The following is a 25,391-nucleotide window of genomic DNA, read 5'->3' as shown; positions in this document are numbered from 1 at the left end:
TACAATAAAAGTAATTAAAATAAAATTAATTGCTTTTTATAACGTGATAGCGTGTATAGCGATATAAGAGGAGATTCGTTTTCTTTTGCTTGTGAAGTTACAATGACATTTAAAATTACAAATCTTGAGTGAATAACTGCACTGACGTGAGACTTACGTACACGTTTAATTAACTATTATCACGTACATTACAAAAAGGCTCTACATAGTATCATTTCAGTAGAAAATCGTAATCGTCTAAAATGTGAAAGAATTTTGTAAAATCAGCGTGAATTGCTAAGAGGTTGTTTGACTTTACGAAAAGCTGAAAGGATTTTTTTTACAATTTGAACCTGTAAACACACTTTTCAGGTACATCTATCTTAAATAATACAATTGAATATATTGCTTTGGCCGAATAAATGATTGCCACTGGATATTGCCTAGATATTATTTATTTTGATTTTAATATTCCTTTCATTAATTCTTCAATATATTTTCGTGAATAAAAATAAACAAGCAACTAACCAAGCATAAAATAACATAGAAAATAAATTTATCGATAGGTGCTTCAAATCGACTCACGCGCACTTCGTAAACGATAGAAGCAAAGACATCAACGACCGCCGCTTATTTTAACTTACATAAGTATAGAAAACTTTACGAAGAGAAACATTACCATTTACCAATAATATTATACGCTATTACTAGTAAGTTAACTGTGTTTATGGACATCTCTTCAAATTATGATTTCATACATATGAATTTATCATTTTCCGACTTCAACAGAAAGGTGTGCGAATTATTTTTTTCCATTCAATGTATTTATTATTTCCTGTAAATAAACCCCCATAATACTACAACATAAAAGTGATTTTGACTCGAAGGATGTCTGAAATCTTCTGAAATAAACTAGAGCAGACTAAAATAATGTGTATAAAAATTATTTAAAACAATTGTAAGCAGTGTCGGAATCTTCTAAACTAGAGCAGACTAAAATAATTGTGAATAAAAATAATTTCAAAAATTGTAAGCATTGTCGTAGCCTACAACAAGTACCTAAATTATCAGGTGCACAATCCACTATCAATTATGCAGTTACGCCTATATAATGTTTGCAAACTGGTCGGTTACTGCTCGATACATATTTCATATTACGTAAACTTAATAGATTGCTGAGCAGTTTACACTGACGGCGTTGAAAGAGAAGTAAAGCAACATTCACTTGTACATATTATTTATACATGTTTATTTGTGGTAAATTATAGGAGCTACTGTGATATTATTTGAGACCAATTCGCGCAAAAAATGAAATATAAGGTGACTGGTAATTAGTGACCGCTAAACGTTAAACTGTAGGTCCCGGCTGACATTGAACATCCTTGGCAGACGTTACAGGGTTGCCCGGGTAACTGGGTTGAGAGGGTCAGATAGGGCAGTCGCTCCTTGAAAAAATACTGGTATTCAGCTGCATTCGGTTAGACTGGAAGCCGACACCATCATAGTTGGGAAAAAGCTCGGGAGATGATAAAGGAATAATAGTGAGGTATCATTTGAGTCCAATTCACCTAGAAACGATTAGTTTTGTCAAACGAACGATAATAAAAATAAAAGTTTTTTTGGGAAAGTTGTTTGTAGTTATCAGTAGAATCACGTGTTTAAATATCGGTCACTAATTACCAGTCAATTTCTTATACAATAAATAATCTATAAACTGGTTTATTGGTTTAAATAGATCACGCATGTCAATAAAATAAAAATATATATTTTATGCTGAAATATTTTTGGAGAGACTTGTGCTGTAAGAAAATCATTTTATATACATGCTTTCTTCTGTAAATAGTTTTTTTTATGGATATCGTACCAATAAGTTCTTTGTTGTATTTCCAGTCATTTATTTATTTTCAAACATATATTTTACATTTTTAAATATAAAAATTAAAAAATCCAAATGATTAACATTGATTGATGTTTGCAGGCAATTATACACATACAAACAAAAAAAAACATTTAAATGGTGCTTTTTCTATAAAATTCCGATGAAAACAGCACTTGCAAGTGTAAATATATATCAAAGGTACTGAGTGAACGGCTACATCGCATCGTGACGAAAGTTCTGTTTACCAACTTTAAAGAGCAGAGGTTATAAATGCGATTAGTACTGACTAGATTGACCAATGAGGTATTAGTATAGGGCTCAGCGGAGCAGGAAAAATAACTTGGAAAATGTTTAATGAAACTAGTAAAATATTTCAAATGATTTCATCCCAAGTTAAAAGCATGATTTTAGGTACTTTATTGTGTTAAAAATTTTCATGAATTATTTTTTTTCTCTGCAGATTTTCTGCCTATGTATTAATTAGACTTTGAGAAGGTCCATGTAAAATAGGTACTTGTACTCAGCTGCAACTAGATAGATTGGGAGCCGATACCAATACATTTGGGAGAACGCTATATAGCCAGATATATGTAAGTTTTCGATAAAGTAATAACTCTATATCAATTTTGAGTATAGTCTTATTGTCACAGCTTTGATATAAAATAGTGTGCAATTAACTGAACATAATACGTACAATACATATCTGCATAATAATAAAGCAATGCTTGCGTAAGGCAATAAAAGCATTAAGTTAAATAATAATTATGTATAACTGCAATCAAAAATAAGCATCTGAAACAATAAAAAAATAATTACTAAAGTAAGTAATGAACGAACATGCAAATCGTATTTTAAAGTCCGGTTCAAAAAAATAATATAAAAAAAAATACTCGCAAAAAAAAACCATTGCTGACCCTAAAAACGTGGTAACCGAATTTAAGTAATGTGCTTAATTTTATTATCAAAATTGCATCATGGTCCCACAATCATCTGGTTCGCGGGAAAAACTGTTCGTTTATATATATAAAAAAAACAATTGCTATGTACATGTACACTGAATGATCAGTTACTTTGAAAACAATTATTTTTCTATGACTCGTTAATGGCATCCTGTGTGTAATAAACGCGAAATGATTTTTATATTAAAAAGATTTGCGTTAGTATTAAAATATGAGACTTAAGAATATTGTGTTGTATGTCATATTTTTATTATATGATGATGATGATGATGATGTCCTCCTAGCCGATTATCGGCTACGGCGGCTGTTCTCCTGTAAGGAGATTAGCCAACTACGCAGGACATATTATAGTGCACGAGCATTTGCGCAGACACAAGTGCACTCCCTATTCCTTCACTCTCATAGTCCGATGGGACGGTAATCCGACACGACCGGAGAGAGATCAGGCGCAGGACCGACATTTACGTGCTTTCCGATGCACGGGTGAATCAATCATATATATATATATTATATATATATTATAGGACATTAATTATTCTATGATATAACTTTTTAAGTATATTACTATATAAAACTGTTGTACATGTGATATATAAAAAATCTGTTCTTTTCAAGTAGACAAACTATGAGCGTCGGATTTGACTGGCAAAGTTTTGGGATATGAGATCATAATGTAAATTCCAGGAAAAGGATTAACTTTATCCTTTTTATTTTTGCATAGCACCCATAAAATATTTCGTAAGGTTTGTTCCTATCTTAAAAAAAAGGCTCACCTTTGTTCATTTTATTTTGGTCGTTTGATTTATATCTTTACATACTTGTTAGAATTTGAAATATGAGTATTATAATTTAAAAAATGAGTAATTCATTTAATTCATTGTTAGCTGTCAAGCCTTTGTTCTTTTTAGTCACAATTTAAAATTAAAATCTAGATTTTGATGCATCTTACCGTAACGTTTAATAATGTTACAAAATAATAATATATATTAGCTCAGTTGCAAAAGCTTAAAAAAACACGGAAATTTGTATTGAAATAGTAATATCGCAATTATATTTGATGTATTTATTTCTTCAGCACACACAGACCAATGAGATAACTATGTAGGTATGCGAGTAGCTTAACTATAGTGACACAAACGAAGATAAATGCATAAAGCTTGGTTTAACCTTATTGTAAAGCTCAACAATATATTCAAGTCCCGCGAGCATTACTGTGTTACAAATAGTATGTTTTAAGTAGGTATACTACAGAACCTCAAACCAGCAACAGTTCACACTTGATACCATTTTAATTACTTCTATCCGCATAAGGCAATAAATTTTCATAAACAAACCATCGACATTGTTGATTTACAATTTATTAATGCTAAGCACTCATTGAAGTGCAAATGTGGACCAAAGAATTCTTCACGCGAGTTGACCATGCAACTTCACTCCTATACACTGACCACGTAATTTTGTATTGTTTGTAAACCAACGGTGAGTCAGCACAGTGACTTTGGAGGACCATCCATTATTATGCGCAAATGTACAGCGAATAATATTTTCGAGTGTGGCGGTAAATATTTTATGTGTTAACTTTCTAAAGGAGCGTTCTGTGTTGTTACGGAAGCGGACGCGCGGTATGGACGCTCGGTGTTCGTAATGTATGAATCGAAGTGTGTAGCGAATGTTCATGATAACCGGTATTGGTGCATTAAAATTTCAACGACGAGAGACAAGTTAAAATAAAGTTTAAACCACTAACTGCCCACTTATTTTAAAGCCTAAAAGAGTAAAGGAAACGGCCCGGAATTTTTTATAGGTACACGTTTATGTCTTCGCAGTAGAGGTCACTTTTTAGGATTATATTATAATTTGATAATGAGGATCTAATATTATTATAACATAGAATATTTTTAAGCTCAAAAGAGGTCGAGAAAAAAATGAACATAATAAAACATGCCTACACAACTCTTGAAAAGTTGAATAAATCGCATCGTAGAATCACATTTTTAAACTGACCTAGATCGTAACCCATAAGATACTAGTGAACGAACAGCTTTAGATAAGATAAGAGCCCTTTATGAGCTTTTCACGCACAAGGTCGTGAGAACTTTGTAATTTTTCTCATACTTGATACGTTTAGTAGGTCATCGTAGTATTTTATTGTAGGTTACCGGGTTCTCATCGTCAACACACCCAAAATAATGCTCAATGAACTGACATGTGCAATCATTTGTATGGTAAATAGTGAATTTTTTTACCCAATTATTTTGAAATGATTTCTGACCCTTACTGGTGCTCTGAACTTATCTGATTACTAATCATATATAGGTGCTTGAAGTACTTTCCTTGGTACCTTGGTTAAATAGTGTGGCTAATAGTTCTTTCTGCTAGCATATTTTGCTGATTCCAAGCATTCATGTGTACTTAATTAAGACCCAGTGGCGCCATTAACTATACCCCGTATACTTGAATTCCATTGGTTAAATCGGCGAGTAGACAACTGAAAATGACTCGGTTATTCATCCTCTCCTCCCGAGCGTTTTCCCAACTATGTTGGGGTCGGCTTTCAGTCTAACTGGACGCAGCTGAGTAAGAGTGTTTTACAAGAAGCGACTGCCCTATCTGATCCCCTCAACCCAGTTATCCGGACAAAATGGTTCGGTTATTGTTATAGTTAAATGGTGCGTTTAAGTCACATCACGTTATCAATGTCACGAAATCTGTTTATATTGTGATTAAATTAGGTTCGACAACTGCATAGATTGGGCAGCTTAACCTTGACTTCTGCTTACATTATTAACGTGTAATAAGGATGTAGATATTCACATTGATATAAAATTATTAACTGTCTTAAAGTGCAGGATTATTGGCGTTAATAGCATGTAATCATTTTTTTAAATGCAGAAGTTAAGACTTTTTTGGACATGAGTTAGGCTCAAGCCATATGTATAGTCATATGTATGAACATGGCATATGTATAGTCAGTTAAAGGAACATTAATACTACAATTTAGGATTTAACTTACCTGCTTATTATTTATTTCTCAGAGAGACGTTGACTGAAAGCTAAAACCCGGTAACTAACATTAACTTTTTTTTTTAAATAAATATACCCAATTTTATATCCTAGAAAGACAAAGCCTATTAACTAGGAAATAACTAGACCGACCTTCACCTTATCCATTTTTAATGTTCTATTAAAATGTGTAGATTAAAATAATAGATTTCAGATAATGCCCAGTAGGCGTGGCCTTGTAGCTCAAGATATATCCATTTGTCATAATAACGTACTTAAACTGTTCTGTGTAAATTGCTTTTGACGTTTTATTGTACTTACTCGGTTTTTTATTGAACTTTGACTTTGTTACGAAGTAATATTTTTTTCATCACGAATGCATCTAGCATTGAGGAAGTATTTATGATACAATTTCGTAAAGTTATTGTATATTTTTTTTCATTATGTTAAATTGTTTCTTTGATGTCTCTGTCACGTAGGTAATAAATAAAGTAATCATTGTAGATAACTTATAAAGTTTTGTATTGTATTTTTCTATACTAATATTATAAAGAGGAAAACTTTGTTTGTTTGGCTGTAATGGATAAACTCAAAAATTACTGGACCGATTTTAAATATTCTTTCACCATTAGAAAGCTATATTATCTGCGAGTAACATAGGCTATATTTAATCCCGGTGCGGGCAGTAGCTCCCACGGGATGCGGGTGAAACCGTGGGAAAACGGCTAGTTTTTATATAAATCCATTTAAGTGTCAAGGTTTTTGATGTAAACTGTCATGTACCTTTAATTTTCTTCATGAGTTTAAAACGGTGTCATGCCAAAACAAACACAAAGAAAGTGCATTCCGCATTAATTATTCATTTTAACACATGCCAGGTACATTTTCCTGCTTCTACAAATTGTTTATAATGAGGGATTAGTAGCTTCCTCGTTACATAAACTGATCAACTTTAAAATTGTTGGATGTCACCAAGCATCGTCCCGTTTGACTGTTAAACATTATTTAATGTTAAGAGAGAAATTGAATAATTGTTATAAATGCAAAAGCAACCCTGTCGGTTTGTCGCTCTTTGACGCCAAAATCACTTAACCGATTTAAATGAAATGTGTGTAGTACACAGATAGTCTAGATACGGGAAAGGACGTAGGCTACTTTTTACCCTATTGCGGAAAATGGTTGTCCTGCTCCATGGGTGAAACCACCAGGAACCTGCGGGGTTTCATTAAGTTAGTGCATAAACTCCAGCCTTATTACATAAATACAATTCCTATCGCAAACTTTCAACAGCTTATTAATTAGCAATACATATCCTATTATGTCAATCATCGGCTATCAGCGCTGGCCTGATAAGATTCTGCTAATTGATACGTTTTGAAAGGCTCTCACTCCGGCCAGGCGCGTCAATCAGTGTCTACTTCTCCTATAGACGGGTTGATGTTAGGGTTTGCACTTAATCTTAAATGCTTTTTTGAGTCCTTAATTGTTACTTATTTGTTAGAAATTATAGGAACTCGATATACACTTTTTTATTAAGACTAGTTTCCGCCAGAGTTTTCATCTGCTTCTTGAAAAAAAAAGTAGCCTACAGGTTATTCTAAAGTATTTGGCAAGTTCAAAATCTGTTTAGTGGTTTGCGTGTAAAGAAGTCTCAAGCTACCACTCAAAATATCTGGGTAGAAAAACTTGGGATTAAACCCAAAACTCGTAGAGATTCCAACATCTTAGTCTCACGTTTGATTTATTATAAAAAGTTGATTGGAACATTGGGAGAACGATAATTATTTTTAATGAGAAAACTTCTGTTAAAAAAGCCAGTGCTATTATGGTAAAAGAAACGATGGGCATTACAAAAAATTAAGGTTAATACAAACATTATAGAATGAAACCGCAGCTTCTTATTGTAACCACGAGTCTGCGGTTTTCGTATCTGATTCCGCATTCTTTAGTATTGTTTAGTAACTTAAACTTGTTACCAAGCAACATCCCCTCACTAGATGGACGGACGGTCTGGTCAAGGTCACCGGGAAGCAGTGGATGAGGGTTGCTGAAGATCGAGCCACGGGAGGAACCTTGGGGGAGGCCTATGTCTAGCATTGGACATTGGACGTGTTTCGGCTTACACGATGAGCAATATTATCGTTTCACAATATGTAACATGATGTAGTTTGTAGTCCTAGTGTGTGTTCTAATTTGCTATGATTATTTGCATAGCATTCTACCATGGTGATGATGATCACTTGTTATATTACTGACCCTACAAGATTATTAACTTACTTTGGTTGTGGTGATTAACGCTCAATCCTTCTCCGTGTGAGAGGAGGCTTGTGTCCAGCAGTGGGACCGTAAAAATACTAAACCGTTGGTTGATCCTTTGTCCATACAAATTACTCTTGTCTACCGCTTTATTTTATAGATTATTATTTCTCACAAATTACTCTCGACTACCGCTTATTATTATTTATTTCTAACTCCACAATTCAAAGCACGGCATTGCCTGTAAGATTTAAGAAGATCATAACAACAATTTGATTGCATTTGAGTGTAGACGTGAAAATATTTTTCTTCGCTCATCGTAACTAATAGTTAGTTTGATTGCTTAAAGTCGTAAAAATAGCTGTAGTGGGTAATTAATAAAGTGGCAACCCTGTGTGTTGGCAATGTCCGTCACACGCATCATTGCGGCGAGTAATGAAAGTCGTTGCGCTGGATTCCGCTCGATCCTCTTTTGGACGCAATATGTACCAGTTGGGGCTTTGACTGGCTATAAGGTCTTTTAATTTGCCATTTGGATACAGTTATACTAATAACATTGAGATGAAGTGGCTACAAGTTACTTCAAAGTAGTGGAATGTACGGAAAAATAATTGTGAATGCGCAAGGCGTCAAATCGGTCTATTTCAGAGCGTCTACAGAACTAAAACTAAAGTATATTTTGCTATATAAGTCTGTAGTAGCAGAGTTTGGTATGAATAAAGTACAAATAATCAAAGTCGATCATTATTATAATCAATGGGACCTTAAACACATTCTGGGACCTTGAGGTCTTTTCAAAAATACATGTTGTGGCACCACTTTCTTGCCTGCGGTCAGAGGCACCGAACTCTCCGGAAATGAGTGCTATCATTATCGAGATCGGGTTCGTTGATTTACAATGATGAGTTCCGATGCTTTATTTGGCTGCATACGACAAATATGGTCACATGGATATTCTTGTCAAGGCAGACATTCATTACTTTTGAGACATTTAATTACTACATTTATTTAATAAAGCCTTCACAATTGATATGCTCTTTTTTCAAAATGACGTCGGCACGTCATTTATATAAAACTAGCTTTTTCCCGCGACTTCGTTCGCGTGGAATAGTGACTTGCGGCAGATTTATGGTTTGACCAATAGATGGCGGTATATGTCCGGAATAAAGGACAATGGGCGATTCCGGTCCAAATGTCCACCACGAACGAGACCTAGGTATATGGCTAGATAGCCCCTTAAATATAGAACATTTTTTGTTATGAAAGTAAAAAAAATATAATGCCAGAAAAAAGTTATAGCAAAATCAAATAAAACATTTTATAGATTTTTTCAATTTCATTTTTTCAATTACTTTTCGTGATGTTCGATTTTCGTACTTAGTGTAACTTCTGATAAAATAGAATTGTTCATTAATAGAGAGAAGACACCACCAGTTACATCGAACTTTCTTAGATCCAGGAGCCGCCGAGTATGTTCAAGCACTTCTGGCGCCTCAATTGGTTAGTGATTCGTACATCCATCGGGCAAAAAAATATGGCCTGTTTATATGCAAATGTGTCTTATTCATCTTAGTTTTAGATAAAGTGCGGAAATGGAAGTTGAATAAAATAAAAAATAATAATAACACACAAAAACTACCGAAAATTAAGAATACATTTTTGGCTATAACTTTTTTTTGGCATTGTTTTTTTTTAATTTCTTAGTAAAAGTTACTCTAAATTAAGTGGACTATTTAATTATATAGGTCTCGTTCGTGGTGGACATTTGGACCAAACTTCATACATTCTTGCCCAATCTCCTTTATTTTTATTTTTGTATTTCTTTGTAATAAAAACTATCCTATGTCCTTTCTCAAGTTCCAGACTATGTCTGTACCAAATTTCACACAAATCAGTCCATTAGTTTAGGCGGTAAGAAAAGACAGACAGACAGAAAGAAAGACAGACAGACAGAGTTACTTTCACATTTATAATATTAGTTAGGATGACCTGGTAAATATTATCAGTATATTATCAAGAAAAAGCTCCAACATCCTTACAAACTTTCGCATATCTAATATTAGTAGCATTTCCAAGCCTTTTTCTTCTCTTGTAACTATACTTATTGTCAGCAAGCTTACAGCCCAGCACAGCTTAAGCTCTAGTGTTGCATATTTATCTTTCGTAATACTTATTACTGCCTTATTCATTACATAACTTGTGATTCCATCATTAACATCAGGTGTGACAGAATAGCATCGACCTTGCAACTAAAACCGTTCTGTAATAAGACCACACATTATCGGCAATATCTTGTGTTGTAATAGATATAATGTTACAACCTCTTTGGAGCTAACAATTGTATTAACAACTCTTTGGTGCAAACAAATGTATTAACAACTTTCTAAGAAACTGCTTATGGAATGATGAATTTGTGGGTCTGGTTTGCAGCATTTTTGATCAAGGAAAATAGTTCTTTTTCATGGTTTATATTATTTTGTAATCTATAGATTGTATTTTTGGTGATATACCTATAGCATCGTTTTTGGGTACTGTCTTAATTATAATGCAAGGAAGACAAAGCGAATTATGAACTTTTGAATAAAGAATACATGACTACCAGAAAAACTGTGACAAAGAAGTAAAAAATTGTAATAGAAACAACGTTACGTTATTTCAAAACAACTCCGATGTTATTCAATACTGAACATGCAGAATAATTGCACCTATCATGAGATCAGGGTTCAGATCTAAACAGGGTCAATTGAGACCGTCAAGAACAATCAACTGGCCTAGACATTCTGCTAGGTCGAATCAATGATATGAAGGAAAAACAATGCATATTAGATATGCGTCGTTACGTTGGGACTGTTTAATTGGGATTAATGATTCAAGGTCATTTGGAGACGCAGAACTGATCTCGAGGTGTTGACAAAGTCAGGATCTTTAATTTGGATGGATATAGAAAACATACACGGCATTCTTGTGTTTTCAATATACCAGGTATATTTTGAGATTGATCACATTTCCTTCGTAATTTTGGACTTTGTATTGGGAATAGGACTTGGTTGGGGCAAAGTGGCACTAGATTGAAATTAATAAAGGGCGTATCTATCTTTGCTACAAACATGTTTGCAAGGGCGACCTTACAAACTTTAGGCGTGGCTAAATAAGCGAGCAGACCAAAGTACAGGCAGTGAACAGATGTCGACCTTTAGGATAATAAAATGTTGAAATTAAACCAGAAATTATTGATAGATGGTCGACATAATATGGGTCTTCTGGTGTAGTATTAATTAGCATTATTTATTGAATAAATTAATTGTCTTTTTATATTTCAGCATATAATTCTGCCTCTTATGATAATTGTCGACCTGAATTATAAGAATAGTTTCCTCCTGCGAATCATTGTCGGTGCAAATTAAAAACACTTGATGCTTATTTAGCATTGCAGAATAATTAATTTGTAACACATTTTCAGGTCGTTTGTAACCATTTCTACGTGCTCATCTTTTTCCTAATCTTAATTACAGTCGCCTAGATTCTTGTACTAGATGTTTTTATTGAGCTTCTGCATAATACTAGGGTGTTATCTAACCGAATATACTCGCAAGTAGACTGTAACATCCACAGAACAGGTGTGGGCAAAAAATAATTAGGCTATACTAATTGCTTTAAATCGTTCACGGTTTTTAAGTTTTGTTTATCTATGCCTATTAATATTATACAGCTAAAGAGTTTGATTGTTTGGTCACTGGTCCGATTTGGATAATTATTTCAGTGATAGGATAGAACAGGCTACTTTTTATCTGGTTGCGTGAATTATACCAGTTCTCAATAACACCCAGTAACAGCTAGTTTTATGTAATACTGGTTGTTGAAGATTTATTATGGACTTTAGTATTGTTATTATTAGTTAGTAGATATGTTTATTTTGCTGCTGTGTCCAATTAGAGGTTCTCAATCAATTTAAGTTAATGATTTCCGAACTTCTCTTAAACCGTTGTTTAATCCATACAAAATAGGAACATAAATTAACATTAATTATTGTATAGCACTTACCTAAATATGTAGGTAGTCTTTAATTCTGCAACATTTCCTATATTTGAGTGCAATATTGCGACATATTCTCCCGGTAAAGTTCTTTATGGACCGAGAACTAAAACCTTGAGTGCATATAGAGCGACTGGCGAGTCATATACTAAGAAATTAGTGCATACGATTATGGTCACTAGTCGATACGCAAAAAGGAATATTTCAGCATGATTTATATTTGCTGGTCTCAGATATATTGCGATTTATATGCCCAAAGTGCGGTAGCTATATAATAAGGCATCGTTGAGTAATTCAATTTAAATAATGACTCTTTATTGCAGTCTAAATGCGGTATTTATCGTTATTAAGTAAATTGTGTATGTACTGCGATGCTTACTAAGCATTTTTTACTGACTGTGCGTCAGTGCAATAAAACAAAACTCGGCCAAGCATGAGTTGGACTCGTGCAAAAATTACGCTTGTATGGGAGTCCCCTAAAATATTTTTGATATTCTAGTTGTCTGTATTTGTGGTTATAACCGCAACAATAATACATTATGTGCCTAGTCATTATGGTTCAAGAGAAACAGCCTGACAGACAGAGAAGTCTTAGTAATAGGGTCCCGTTTCACCCTTTGGGCATGGTACCCTAAAAACGACTTGTGCTCGTTTTTCTAAATCCCCTATTAGATGCTAATTATGGTTTGTTTTTTCCAAGATTAAACTGACAGGTTTCCAAAGATAGCTAATTTATGTTATCAGCCAAGCATTACATGGAATGTGTAGATAAAAATCTTAAGCCTGACGGACACTAGCTGAATAGTAATTTGCGGCTCCATATTGTGAATAAACGTTTATGCATTGTAGTTTTTTTTATTCAATTTGAATTCAATTATGAGAATCTTAGGAAAGTAAGGTACACAAAGAGCTTTGGTAAATTCACAGGCGTTTGAGATATATCTGGAATCTAGACTGTTATATAAAGAGGAAAAAATGTATTTGCATGGTGAATACAGACAATCTTTTTAACCATTCACGTGATTTTAAAACAATAATGACTTGAGTTATGCTTTATTGAAACAAAATTGAGCTCACTCAGACAATATTTTACTCTCACTTCTCATTATATATTCATGTACAGTGTGCCGTACCTAATCACATTAAATTAAAGACGTTAATATACTGGTTAATATATGTCGATTACCACAAAGAAAAAGTAAAATACGTAAAAATTAAATATGATTTTTTAATCAAAGTAAATAGAATAAAAATGTGCGAGAATTATAACACCATATAGTCAGTCATTACAAACAACGTAAATTCTCCTTTGAAAACTGACAGCTGTCAACTTTTCAAAACATTCGATAGTCGTAACATGATGTTGTAAATTACGAAAACGAAAAATGTGGTTGAACCACTGAATGGATCCACCACAAAACCACTTATTAATTACTAATTACTTAGGATTAGGTTATTTTTTACAATTCGCCATAGAATATCATGAAGTATTATGTGACAGGATTTAATGTGATTAGGTACGACACAACCATATTTTATTGGAATTAATACGTATCCGAGTATAAAAACTCATTAGAAATATAATTGTTACGTAGGTATCATGTCTTCTGATCTCTAATCGTTTCAGGAGACAGACATAATTAACGTACTTAGTATAATAATCTGGCTGATTTGCGTGTATTGCCTTGAAAGCAAAGGAAATCCTGCGTTTTAACTTTAATTAAGTGGAGCTAAGAATTTATTAAATAAACGTTCCTAATTTATTGTGTCTAGCCGTTTATGTTGTTAAGTAAAATGATGATAATTAAAGGCAAAGATTTGTAGGTACACATTGTTTGTGCATTTATTTGTTTTTAATTTAATGTCCCATGTTAAATCTAATAGTTTCCTATATATAACAAACACTTTTGAAAGTTTTGTATAATATAGCATTCTGATAAGAATAGGTATATAAAATTTGCTGTTTTCTCGTAGTTTCAGCCGCGTCCCGTAGGAACTCTTACCCGTACCGGGATAACATTTAGCCTATATCGAGGGTTAAGAACTAGAGTAGCGTAAGGGAAAAAATACAAAAAAATTTTTTTTTCACCATTCGTTTTTTTAATCCCCATATTTTTATGTGCCAAAAAACTGGAACGATGTAGTGAGTTAATTGCTTAGTACAACAATAACGTATAACAAAAAAAGGTATTTGTTTATTGCCAAAATGAAGTGTTTCTACTTACAATAATCTTGACATTATTTTCTCAAAAAAATTACGAGCTCAACGATCGTAACTCGATTTACAGAGCGAATAAGACACCAAAATATGCCTTCAATGTAATCGCTTAAATAACGTATCTTGTTATACGTTATTAACGCAGAAAGTTTGATTATGTAGGCTTAGTTTGTTTCGTGCCAAATAAACGTAAAGTACCGTTACTGCTTATGGGTCCTTGTTTCGTAAGCTTCCGTAATTTTTCTTCCTGCCAAAAAAACGTAAGGGTGGGATACGCTACTATGGCACTAATTTATGTAACAGCCAAAATGTCGTATGTCAACCAGTTTTTGAAAAATAAATTTTATTAAAATGAAACCGTATTTTGATTGACCAAAAAGTTACATTATTCTGTAGCCGATAAATAAAGTTTTATTATAAGTAAAAATCAGATATCTAACTACTATAGATATGCCACAAAAAGGTCTATAAGATAACAGTAGGTAAATTTGAGTTGTTTTCGGGCTCTCCTGAGAAGTTGTCATTTTGCCCTTACGCTACTCTAGTTCTTAACCCTCGATATTACTTAAGAAGTACCTATGTAGCTTTAAAACAGTGAAATATTTTTTCAAACCGATTTAGTAGTTCCGGAGCCTTTAAACAAACAGAAAAACAAAGAAATGTTTCGTCTGTATACAATGTTTAGTATATACCCATGTATGACATTTGGGTCTCTGAGCTAATACTACAGATACTACGATAAATAATACAACAGTAACAGATTCTGCAACCATTGAATAATTTCCTAACATAAAAACAAAGCAAGGTCGGTTATTATAAATTATTAAATTGTATATTTAATGACGCGTAATACGACACAAATGATTGCAATACTTGAGCCTACTTTATTATTAAAAGTCATAGTGTTACGAAATATAAGGTAAATTGTGTGAGATTTGTCACACATTGATATTACTCACACACTCATGCAAACTTTATACGTTTTAAGGTACGTTTTGAATGCCAACTGTCGACCGCACATGTCGCGATTGCATAAAATCGGCCGCAGCTGCACTACTGGTTTGTATGTACTTACATCAAATAATAAAATAGTCACATATGAATTTTGTCCTCCGTGATTAAACATGAAACCGTTTCGGATCGAAGCGGCAGCAGCACGTGCAGTCGCGCTTAGATATCAACTTTTTCCATGCACAGCATGTGCGGTCAGCAGTTGCAGTCGGCAACTAGTACTCAAACCGTACCTTTTCTCATGGGTTGTACATTAGACGAAATTTTCGTAAGACAGGTGTTAGATAAGTATGTTATAGAGAATATTGAGTAACTTGACGGAGCTAAGATGTTTCATTATCTTCTTATATGGTCGTCATTTATTTATATTTACTCAACAGCTGTACTGGGTATATAATTTGTGATTAACTTTCATGTACTTATGTGTGAGTATAGGATAGATTAGTTAGTTAGTTAGTTACAGCCTTTTTTATCGTCCCACTGCTGGGCACAGGCCTCCTCTCACACGGAGAAGGATTGAGCCACGCTTGCTCAATGCGGGTTGGTGATTTCCATAAAGTAAATAACCACTAGAGAGCGCACTCGCCAATTTCTTCTAAGAACACGACTCACCACTGCGGGCAGGGGGGGGCGACATAATCCGCGGCTACTATTGGTCAGTTCACGGTCGCTACTAAAGGATCGTACTGATCGTAGCCTTATAGTACGCGCAAAATCACTAACTTTTGGCGAGCGTCGGGGCACTGTATGCGCAGTCAAGTGGTTTTATAGTCTTTGGTGATTTCAGACTATATAGTCCAGGTTTCCTCAAGATGTTTTCCTTCACCTTTTTATCAGCCATTGGTGTCTAAGATACACTTAGAAAGTACATACAAACTTAGAAAAGTTGCATTGGTACTTGCCTGATTCATTGGTAACAAGACGTTGGTGGTCAAGTCAAAGCCGCGCGGATCCATCGATCATATAGTTAAGCAACGCTTAGCGTGGGCAACCAGTGGATGGTTGACCATCGTGTCATAACGAGTTTTTCCGTGTTTCAGAAAGCACGATACTTAGACTGTAACTCCTGGCTGTTATTTGAACATCTTAGGCAGTCGTTATTGACAACGTTTATTGTCGCTTCTTGTAAAACACTTGTTCTCGACATGTAAACATCTATTAGAAAGCCGACTCCAACATAGTTGGGAAAAGGCTAGGCAGATGACGGTAACAGGATGTGAAAAGTCTTCACAAAAGTTTTAACCTTTTTCAGCTAAATTTAAATAATTATGTAAAAAGTAAATTATCCAAAATTTGTCATACGTTTTAAATCTGAATATGGTAAGAAGAGTATAATCCCAAGAAAGTGCGTGACAAAATGCGAAACTTCAAATAGGCTTATTAAACAAAAGCATAAGCTAGTAGAAGAATAGGTATGGTATGTTCTTATGTACTGTCACGGAACTAGTTTCATGGATTATTTAGTTTATCTAACTTTCACGAACACGTAAGTACAATAGATAGATACGTCTATACCTAGATACATTCGGGTTTTTGATCGCACTGTATGCTGACCAGCTTTCTTCAGTTTCTTTTGAGATGCAAAAACATTGTATCCGTTTTTCTATGTTATTTATAAGACGTATTCTAATTAGACGTTGGCATTATAGCAAAAGCTAGAACTGACAGTTATACTTAGTTTATTTTTATTCACAAGAACGCGAACCGTTGATGAAAACCGGTCATAAATTAATGAGATCAAATGAGTACAATTTCAAAAGTTGAATTTTAAATATAACTTAAATTAAATATATAGTCTGAAAACATATCAGCATTACCTGTTTGATGACTTAGGCCCGGTTGTTCGAAGCTCGGGTTCGTCAAGGTTAGGGTTATATTCTAGTTAAAGTAAAATTAACCGGGGTTAAATTTAAAAAGCATTGTTGAACGTTAAAATTTCATAGTAAAAATGTCAAATTAACGGTGGTCAAAATTGACATCGGTCAAATTTTAACTTTAACTTTACCATAACGTACGAACAACCGGGCCTTAAAAAATACCAACTTTAACCCCTTCATACTTTTAGTAGTGTTAATTAGTGTCAGCTGTCATTGAACATCCTTGACAGTCGTTACGGGTAGTCAGAAACCAGTAAGTCTAACACCAGTCTAACCAAAGGGTATTGGGTTGCCCGGGTAACTGGGTTGAGGAGGTCAGATAGACAGTCGCTTCTTGTAAAGCACTGGTACTCAGCTGAATCCGGTTAGACTGGAAGCCGACCCCAACATAGTTGGGAAAAAGGCTCGGAGGATGATGATGACTCTTAATATGACACATTCAGGTTTTTTGTTTTCATCAACCACTATGATATAAACCTCTTTGTTAAGTTTTTATCTAATTAGCATACTGATTGACTTAACTATCGTAACACTTGTGAATTGTTAGCCTCTACACCAAGTGTGAAAGTGACATCATTTGCATATAAAACACGTGTTTTTATATCAGAACTTTTGTGTGGGAAATTTCACCTTATGGCAGTAGATATTGGGGTGAATTTTGAGTGAAAGATTCACTGCAGTATCTTGCTTGTTTCTCTTGCAGGTTGACCTTGAGGTTATGGTAAGCCAATAAAGGTCAAAGGTTGAGAACGTTTTAAGTCATTGTAGATATACTTTAATCTTAGCCCTGTGAAACTTTGTAAACATGATTTCAGTATAGCAAACCTTTCAGGTGTATTCTCACGAAAAAGGTCAAATTGTAATTTTTTTATTATTTATATTTTATAACAGTAAAATGTCAAAGAAATTAGCTAAACGTTATTGTAAAAATTAACGTTTGAAGAAATTAAAAATTTTATGCATTCGCTAACTACCTCCTTAATTATATTTACTCTTTGATTTGGCATCAAATAAGCTAAAAATTTCTATTACCTACTTTCACTATGACAAAACAAAATAACCTTTTACCAAACACTAAATAAAAGTTTCAATAATTTTTGTGACTTGTGAATAAAACTTAGTACATCTTGATTCGACGTACCTATTGATTTGACGCCTCGGCAAACGTAGTGTAGGACGTCCTCAGGCACGGTGGAGTGATGACTTGCGCAAGACGGCTGGCAAGAGCTGGATGCGAGAAGCCGAAAATCGATCTCAGTAGCGTGCACTTCGAGAGGCCTATGTCCAGCAGTGGACTGCGATAGGCTGATGATGACAACTTGATTTATTCTTAAACTAACATATGGCATCTTGATCTAATCTTTACGTTCGTGGCATTAAATTATATCACGGATTCTACATCAGCAGATAAGTGTATACCTACCTTTACCCTAATTTCTAATTCCGTTGGCTTAATTACATTTTGTACTCTGACTGACTGGCACTTCCTTTTCCATTGACAGTCTAAACCACGCCTTATTAGCGGTAATGATAAATCGGTAATCATTGCGAAATGATATAATCAAACATAATTGGTGTTCATATGTTGGAGATTTCAGATCAATTTGATACTGCTGTAGTATAGTTTATGTAATTGAATGACGGGTAGAGAGAAAGATGAACAACTAGAGGTAGTATGGTAAAAAATATTATATTACATCTCTGAAATATATTTCAACTGTCAAGGAGGTTATGATTTTACAATCCATATTGTTAAGTATATTTCTTCTGCATTATTTAAGAACGCAATACGAGAAAATTGATAAATAATAACTTATTCAAACATTTGAATAAGTGTAATTACACCATATTTTCGGGCTCATAATATTTTTTGCTGATTTTAAAATCAGCCCACTTATAAACACTCAAAGGAACGTTAATCAAAGTAAAAGCGCTTATCTTAAACTTAATTAAGGCAATTAATTTATCATTATCGCACCATCTCATTCAAATCTAGCAGAAACATTCATATATCGTGATTAGCATTAATAGATTTCCCTGCAACACAAACAAACGAAGATCTACAGCCGTCTTCTACGTCGTGTTCAAAATGGCATGAATGATTATGAGTATCATTGCTCGATTCTCATTTCTAACGATAAATAATGCATCTGACGGCACTTGCATATAAGTATGTTCCCACAGACAGAACTCTTTTGTTTGTTTCACGTGAATAAACTAATTGCAGGGTTATTCTGGGTTTTAATGTGTGATAATTATAATTAGTCATCGTTATTATGAAGGAATTGAAAATTAGTTCTGGTTAAAATGTGACTTTTGTGAAGTTTGGGGCGCAACACGCGTTCAGTTGGTTTTGCAACCCCTCAAAATTAAATATAATTTTTTATAAGTATATCCGATCATCTTAGCGTTAAGTATAAGCGTTAAGTAAAATACTAGAGAGAGAAGTTCTTCTACAAACATTTCAAATCTAGCCTAATCATAACACTTGTTAGCTCTCTACCACAATTTATATAACCCCCACTTAGCCCACCAATTATCAACGAACCAATCTATAACTTTCTCACTTATCACTATAACACTGACCTCTGGCGTATAATTTAGATACACGTTACAGAATAAGCAAGTAGAGTAGAGCGGTTACGTCACTACGGTTTTGTTTTCTCCGCACTTTCGATTTTATCCGCGGCGCGAGCGCACGGCATCGAACCACAGAGCAATAACATACAGAAGACCCATAACTTTGACGTCTTAAAACTACACGCTTGTAAAACAATGTTCAGTTTATCTTAGACACCAATGACTGTGTTTCGGATGGCACGTTAAACTGTAGGTCCCGGCTATCATTGAACATCTTTGGCAGTCTAACCAAGGGGTATTGGGTTGCCCAGGTAACAGGGTTGAGGGGGTCAGATACGGCAGTCGCTTTCCTTGTTGAGTACAACTATATATAGACGGTTAGACTGAAAGCCGACCGCAACACAGTTGGGAAAAAGGCTCGGAGAATGAATGATGCTTGTAAAACAATGTAAGCCGTATCTAAGCTATAATGTATGTCTTGGTATACTGCCAATGATTGTAATGGGTTAGACTGGCGTGCGTGCGTGAACTTTTTATTGCAATCAGTGAGACTTTTGTTAACCATCTTTTTCGTGGTTGTTAGGCATCTGGTGGAAATAAACGCTCTTACTGAGATAACGTTGTATTAATCGTGTCATTGAACTGATGAACACAATGAGAGTAGGTATTTTAATTGGAAAGCCGTGATTAAGATCCAGACTAGTTAGTTGTAGTTTATTTTCTCTGAGATTTTGTTAGATATTTGAGGATCATGAAATGTATGGTATGCGTAAGATTGTCATACCAAATGCTCAATTGTTTTTCTTCTGTAATATCTACTAAGGAAAGTAAAAACAAGTTTAACCACGGTTTTATTCAGAGGTATCTATTTACGTAATTATACCTACTTAGGTCCTCAAAAATCCTGAAGATCAAAAGTTGTAGTTTGATATCTTCAAAATTTCAAAATACTTGTAATTTTTCCCATATTCAAAACTATAGCACTCCTGTCCTTTAATAACTATTTATTTACTATTGTTAATAAAAATCTAAATTATTATCAATCACATAAAATAGAAAATAAACAATTGCATTAAATATAAATACGACATCACATTACGAAAATTGACTATTTTGAGTACAAAAAGCTCATTTCTATGTTAAAACTGACTATTTAACTAACTATGTCGGCCGTTAGTTTAATATGCACTTAGTATATAAGGCCAGTGTTTATTGTTTTATTACATACATTTACTTGCAATGATATGCCTATATACATTTGCATACTGTGTCAAGTACAAAAATTGTAACGTATGACTCGTTGCACGCATAACTTAAAATATACATACATACGCGTAACTTAATTTTGTTCTTAATATACAATAGACCACTTTTAAGTCTTAAAATATTTGAATGTGACAGATAAACTGCATTTTTCAAAGCTGATATATAAAGGTCATCGACCTTAGCTTTTGTAAAACGAAACGTCTTTTTTTATTTATTTTTTTTATTTATTTATTTATCAAAAACACAGCTAATTTAATCTTTACAGGCACTTAGCCTAATACGACAAAATTAGTTACATTATATAAAATTTAAAAATTCAAAATTACATTATACATACGAAACTAAACATAATATCACAAAAATAATACCACTACTAAAGTTTTAAATACTAACAATACTATAGGTGGCCCTTGTGAACTCATTCAGCGAACAAGTAAACAAATCGACTCTACTCGACACTGCGTTGAGCGTGCGCAAGGCGCGCGTCTGTGGCGCTCGCTGTAGCACTTCTCAAGTATATGGAATTTTTCAAAGATTTCCTGCAACATTGTACCTATTTTCTTTTACAAGTAACTAGACCTTGCTCTATCAATAATAATTTCAAAACTTTTAATCATTACGACAACTTAATTAATCCTTAGAACAAAAACGTAACAATAAAACTACAATAATCAAGATAAGATCATACGCAAGAAGTATTGTTAGGAATAATCTGTACAAATACTAGATAACCTTACCTGTCAATAACAATTACGCGATCCTTGGCAGTCGTTACGGGTAGTCAGAAGCCAGTAAGTCTGACACCAGTCTAACCAAAGGGTATCGGGTTGCCCGCGTAACTGGATTAATGAGGTCAGATAGTCGCTTCTTGTAAAGCACTGGTACTCAGCTGAATCCGGTTAGATTGGAAGCCGACTCCAACAGAGTTGGGAAAAGGCTCGGAGGATGATAAACAATTATGCGATTACCTCTTATCTGCAGCTGGTTAATAACAAGGAGACCTAAAACATCGCGTGTAGACATCTCATAATAATAAAGTCAGTTCATCTGATATTCTAGTTATCTCAGTTTCATGTTAAAGAGTACTTACAGCCTTTTAGATTTAGGATAATTTACTGATTGAGCGCAATGATTGATCATTCGCATTCCGCTTTGGAAATCAACAGTTAGTTAATCTTTCTAACTGTTGATCTTGTCTGTATCATGGCTAAGTATAAGTGATTTAGTGAATTAGAAATGTTTGTTTGATTGATCACGTTTTTTTTTTCAATGATGGTCGCGATTTTTTTTTTCAGTGTTGAAGTCCTTCGAAGTTATAGCTGTTCTTTTAAGTTAGCAGTAAGAGATACTTACGTAGTAGAAATTCTAGATTTAAAAGAATTATAAATCGCAAGGGCTACTCTAAAGCAGTCTAGCACCGTATGATAAATGATATGTTTTTTCAATTTAAACAGGAGAAGAAAAGGCCCATATTTTTATTAAGTACAGCTGTCTATAAGGACATAATATGCTTTCGAAGCAACTGTATTTTTAACAATTTAGGGACCCTGAACTAGATTGCTGTAGGTAAGTATCCATAACCTTTACGACCTCAAACTTACACACGAATAATAAGTTTAAATCCTCGTATCAATTTCATAATCAAAATAACGTTCTAGTGCAGATATTATTATAAACGTTACGGTATTGCACAAACCGGTCCTAGCTGACCTATATAACAATATCGAGAAACCAGCTCAAATGTGCACTAGTTTATTAGTTATAGAACTATGATATTGTACAGTCGTTGAGACAATCACATTAATTGCGACGCTTTAAAATAAGCTACATAGTGTTAGATTAGCAAACCATCGTAACATAAAAAAAAGATTTTTCAAATTCAGTGAAAAGCTCACTAGCTACATTTTTTTGCTAATGCAATGAAAAGTTCAAAAGCTAACCTGAATACAGTAAGTAACAAGTTAAATAAAAGCTTGTAAAAAATATACCCTTTTGTCACTGTCAAATGCCTAGAGCTAAAAGATTTGGATCAAGACCAGTAGTCAAGAGTTATGAACTTAAAATCTTATAACATTTAGGTACAAGATTGATGAAATACCTAAATATTTTGATTGCTTCATATTGAATTCCATTTTCGTTTTCAATATCTTTTACAACCAACGAATAGCAATACTATAATTACAAATGTAGATATATTCAAGATGTTTCAAGTGTGGAGTTGGCAAATAAAATGTGATTGGACTTGTGAACGCGGTGCGGAAATCAAGATCCGCGCGGTCGCGTCCGCCTCCGTGGCGTTGCGTTGCGTTGCATACACAGAATGTAATACATATCAATTCATAGAAAGTGGTCTTGCAGGAACTGTTGGCGCGAAAACCAGAGCTGTAATTATTTTGGTGGAGTTTAGAATTAATGTGGCGATTAGATGCAAATAAAGATACATTTAAAATTAATAAATATAGACCTTGGATTATATTCGTAGGACATGCTTCGTATAGTGATAAATTAAATAGAAAGAAATGTAGCTCATAGTTTATTAATAGCCAAAGTTTTTTTTTGCAATTGTGCCTACGCTATTGCGTAAATAGCAAAAAATTAGGAACACACTTAGATTAAGAAAAGATAAAGAAGTTTATTTTGCATATTTTCATGATAAAATTGCAAGTTATGTAAGTGTTATGACCAGTTTTAGTAAAGCAATACTTCTAATACCTACTAAATAATGTGTTGAGTAATAAAATAAAACTGACGGACAGGTGCTAATATGTATATTTACAGCGTGAAAGCTAGAAATGTTTATTCGATGAAAACTACGTAGCAAATAAATCATTAAGTATTCTGTGTCTAAATTAGATACATTGTAAAAATTACTATTTTATTACGACATCATTAAATGACACGTTTTTGAACACCCTTGTCAGCAAAGATAAGCCGCGGATAGGTGTGCTTGGTGCTTGGAAACTGGCTTTAAAACATACACGTCCTTTTATCTTCCTAGACTTCCCCGACTATGTTGGGGTCGGCTTTCAGTGTAACCGAATGCAGCTTTTTTTGCCGAATGCAAACCAGTATTTTACATGGAGCGACTGCCTGTCTGACCTCCACAACAAAGTTACATTACAGCTGAGACCTACCTGTTTATCGTGTCTTCCTAAACACGGAAGAACTCGTCATGTCAAGATGGTTAACCCATCCACAGACCGACCGCGCCAAGCGTTGCTTAACCTTATAATCGATCCGTTCGGCTTTGACTTAGTACGAGCTCTTCCTAAATATATTGCACTGTCATCTAAAGTAACTTGTTAAAGTTTTCTTAGCGGCTGTACTTAGTTACTTACTAATAAGTTTGTACACGTAACAACGCCGGCCATGTTACACTTTGGTCCGGTTTCTTACATAAAAATTACGTAAAGCATGGACACTCGAGTTGGACGCACGTTTTTCATTCATGTACGAAGACACGTGACTGTCTCGGATAATTCATAAATGATTGTCATACTTGGAAGTAATTGAAATGGATTTGTGTTAAAGATTTTGTATTTTTATTATGTTGGCAATTAGTTTAGATGTTTTAATTTAAAGAGTTTTTTTGTTGACTACGTCGTTGATGATTTACCTTATTGGTTACTTAAGTGAATACTTTTTTAAAAATAACTATGGTACCTTACTTGTGACATTTGCCAAAAATTAATTCGGAATTATAGCATAAACAATATTATTGCTTAAACGTTTGATTAATTTTACAAGTTTAGGATTTAACAGAAAATACCTATTATACTTTTATATCACTGCAACAATTGTATTTCTCGTTTTCTATCTGAATAGTGACGTTATTAGAGTATACTTAGCATTATGTTTTTACTGTATGAACTAGGTATATATACTGTCAGAACAGACTTTATCCTGCGATGTAATTTACATATATACCTATAACCTTTATAAGGCATATCCTATCTAGATGATCTATGATGGTACAATTCTGTGAAACCACGTAACCATCACGACGACTACTAAATAGGGCGAGACAGGTAGCGTTGGACATATGCCAATGTTTCGCTAATACAACTCTATCAGTAATTAGAGAGAGCTGAAGAATTCACCTTTGAACATAAGTATTTGAAAATGTTATCCTTTATGATATGTTGTACGAAACTTTTTATTTCATCTGTTACATGAAATGAATTATCTATATTAATATAACAAAGCTGAAGAGTTTGTTTGATCGCAGGAACTACCGGTCCGATTTGTAAAATCTTTCAGTGTTAGACAGCCCATTTATTTTATTTTATTTAAAAAGGAACAACAAACAGCTACAATATGGGATATAACAA

General features: G+C 33.9%; 1 protein-coding gene across 2 annotated transcripts in view; it reads left to right on the top strand.

Moving 5' to 3' along the window:
• LOC110376691 (alpha-N-acetylgalactosaminidase) overlaps positions 1 to 25,391 on the top strand; it is a 63,899-nt gene that overhangs the window by 260 nt on the left and 38,248 nt on the right. The window lies entirely within an intron of this gene.

The sequence above is a fragment of the Helicoverpa armigera genome, chromosome 19 (assembly GCF_030705265.1).
Source record: "Helicoverpa armigera isolate CAAS_96S chromosome 19, ASM3070526v1, whole genome shotgun sequence".
NCBI lineage: Eukaryota > Metazoa > Arthropoda > Insecta > Lepidoptera > Noctuidae > Helicoverpa > Helicoverpa armigera.
The sequence above is the reverse complement of the archived record's forward strand: the minus strand, read 5'-3'. Positions and strand labels throughout refer to the sequence as shown.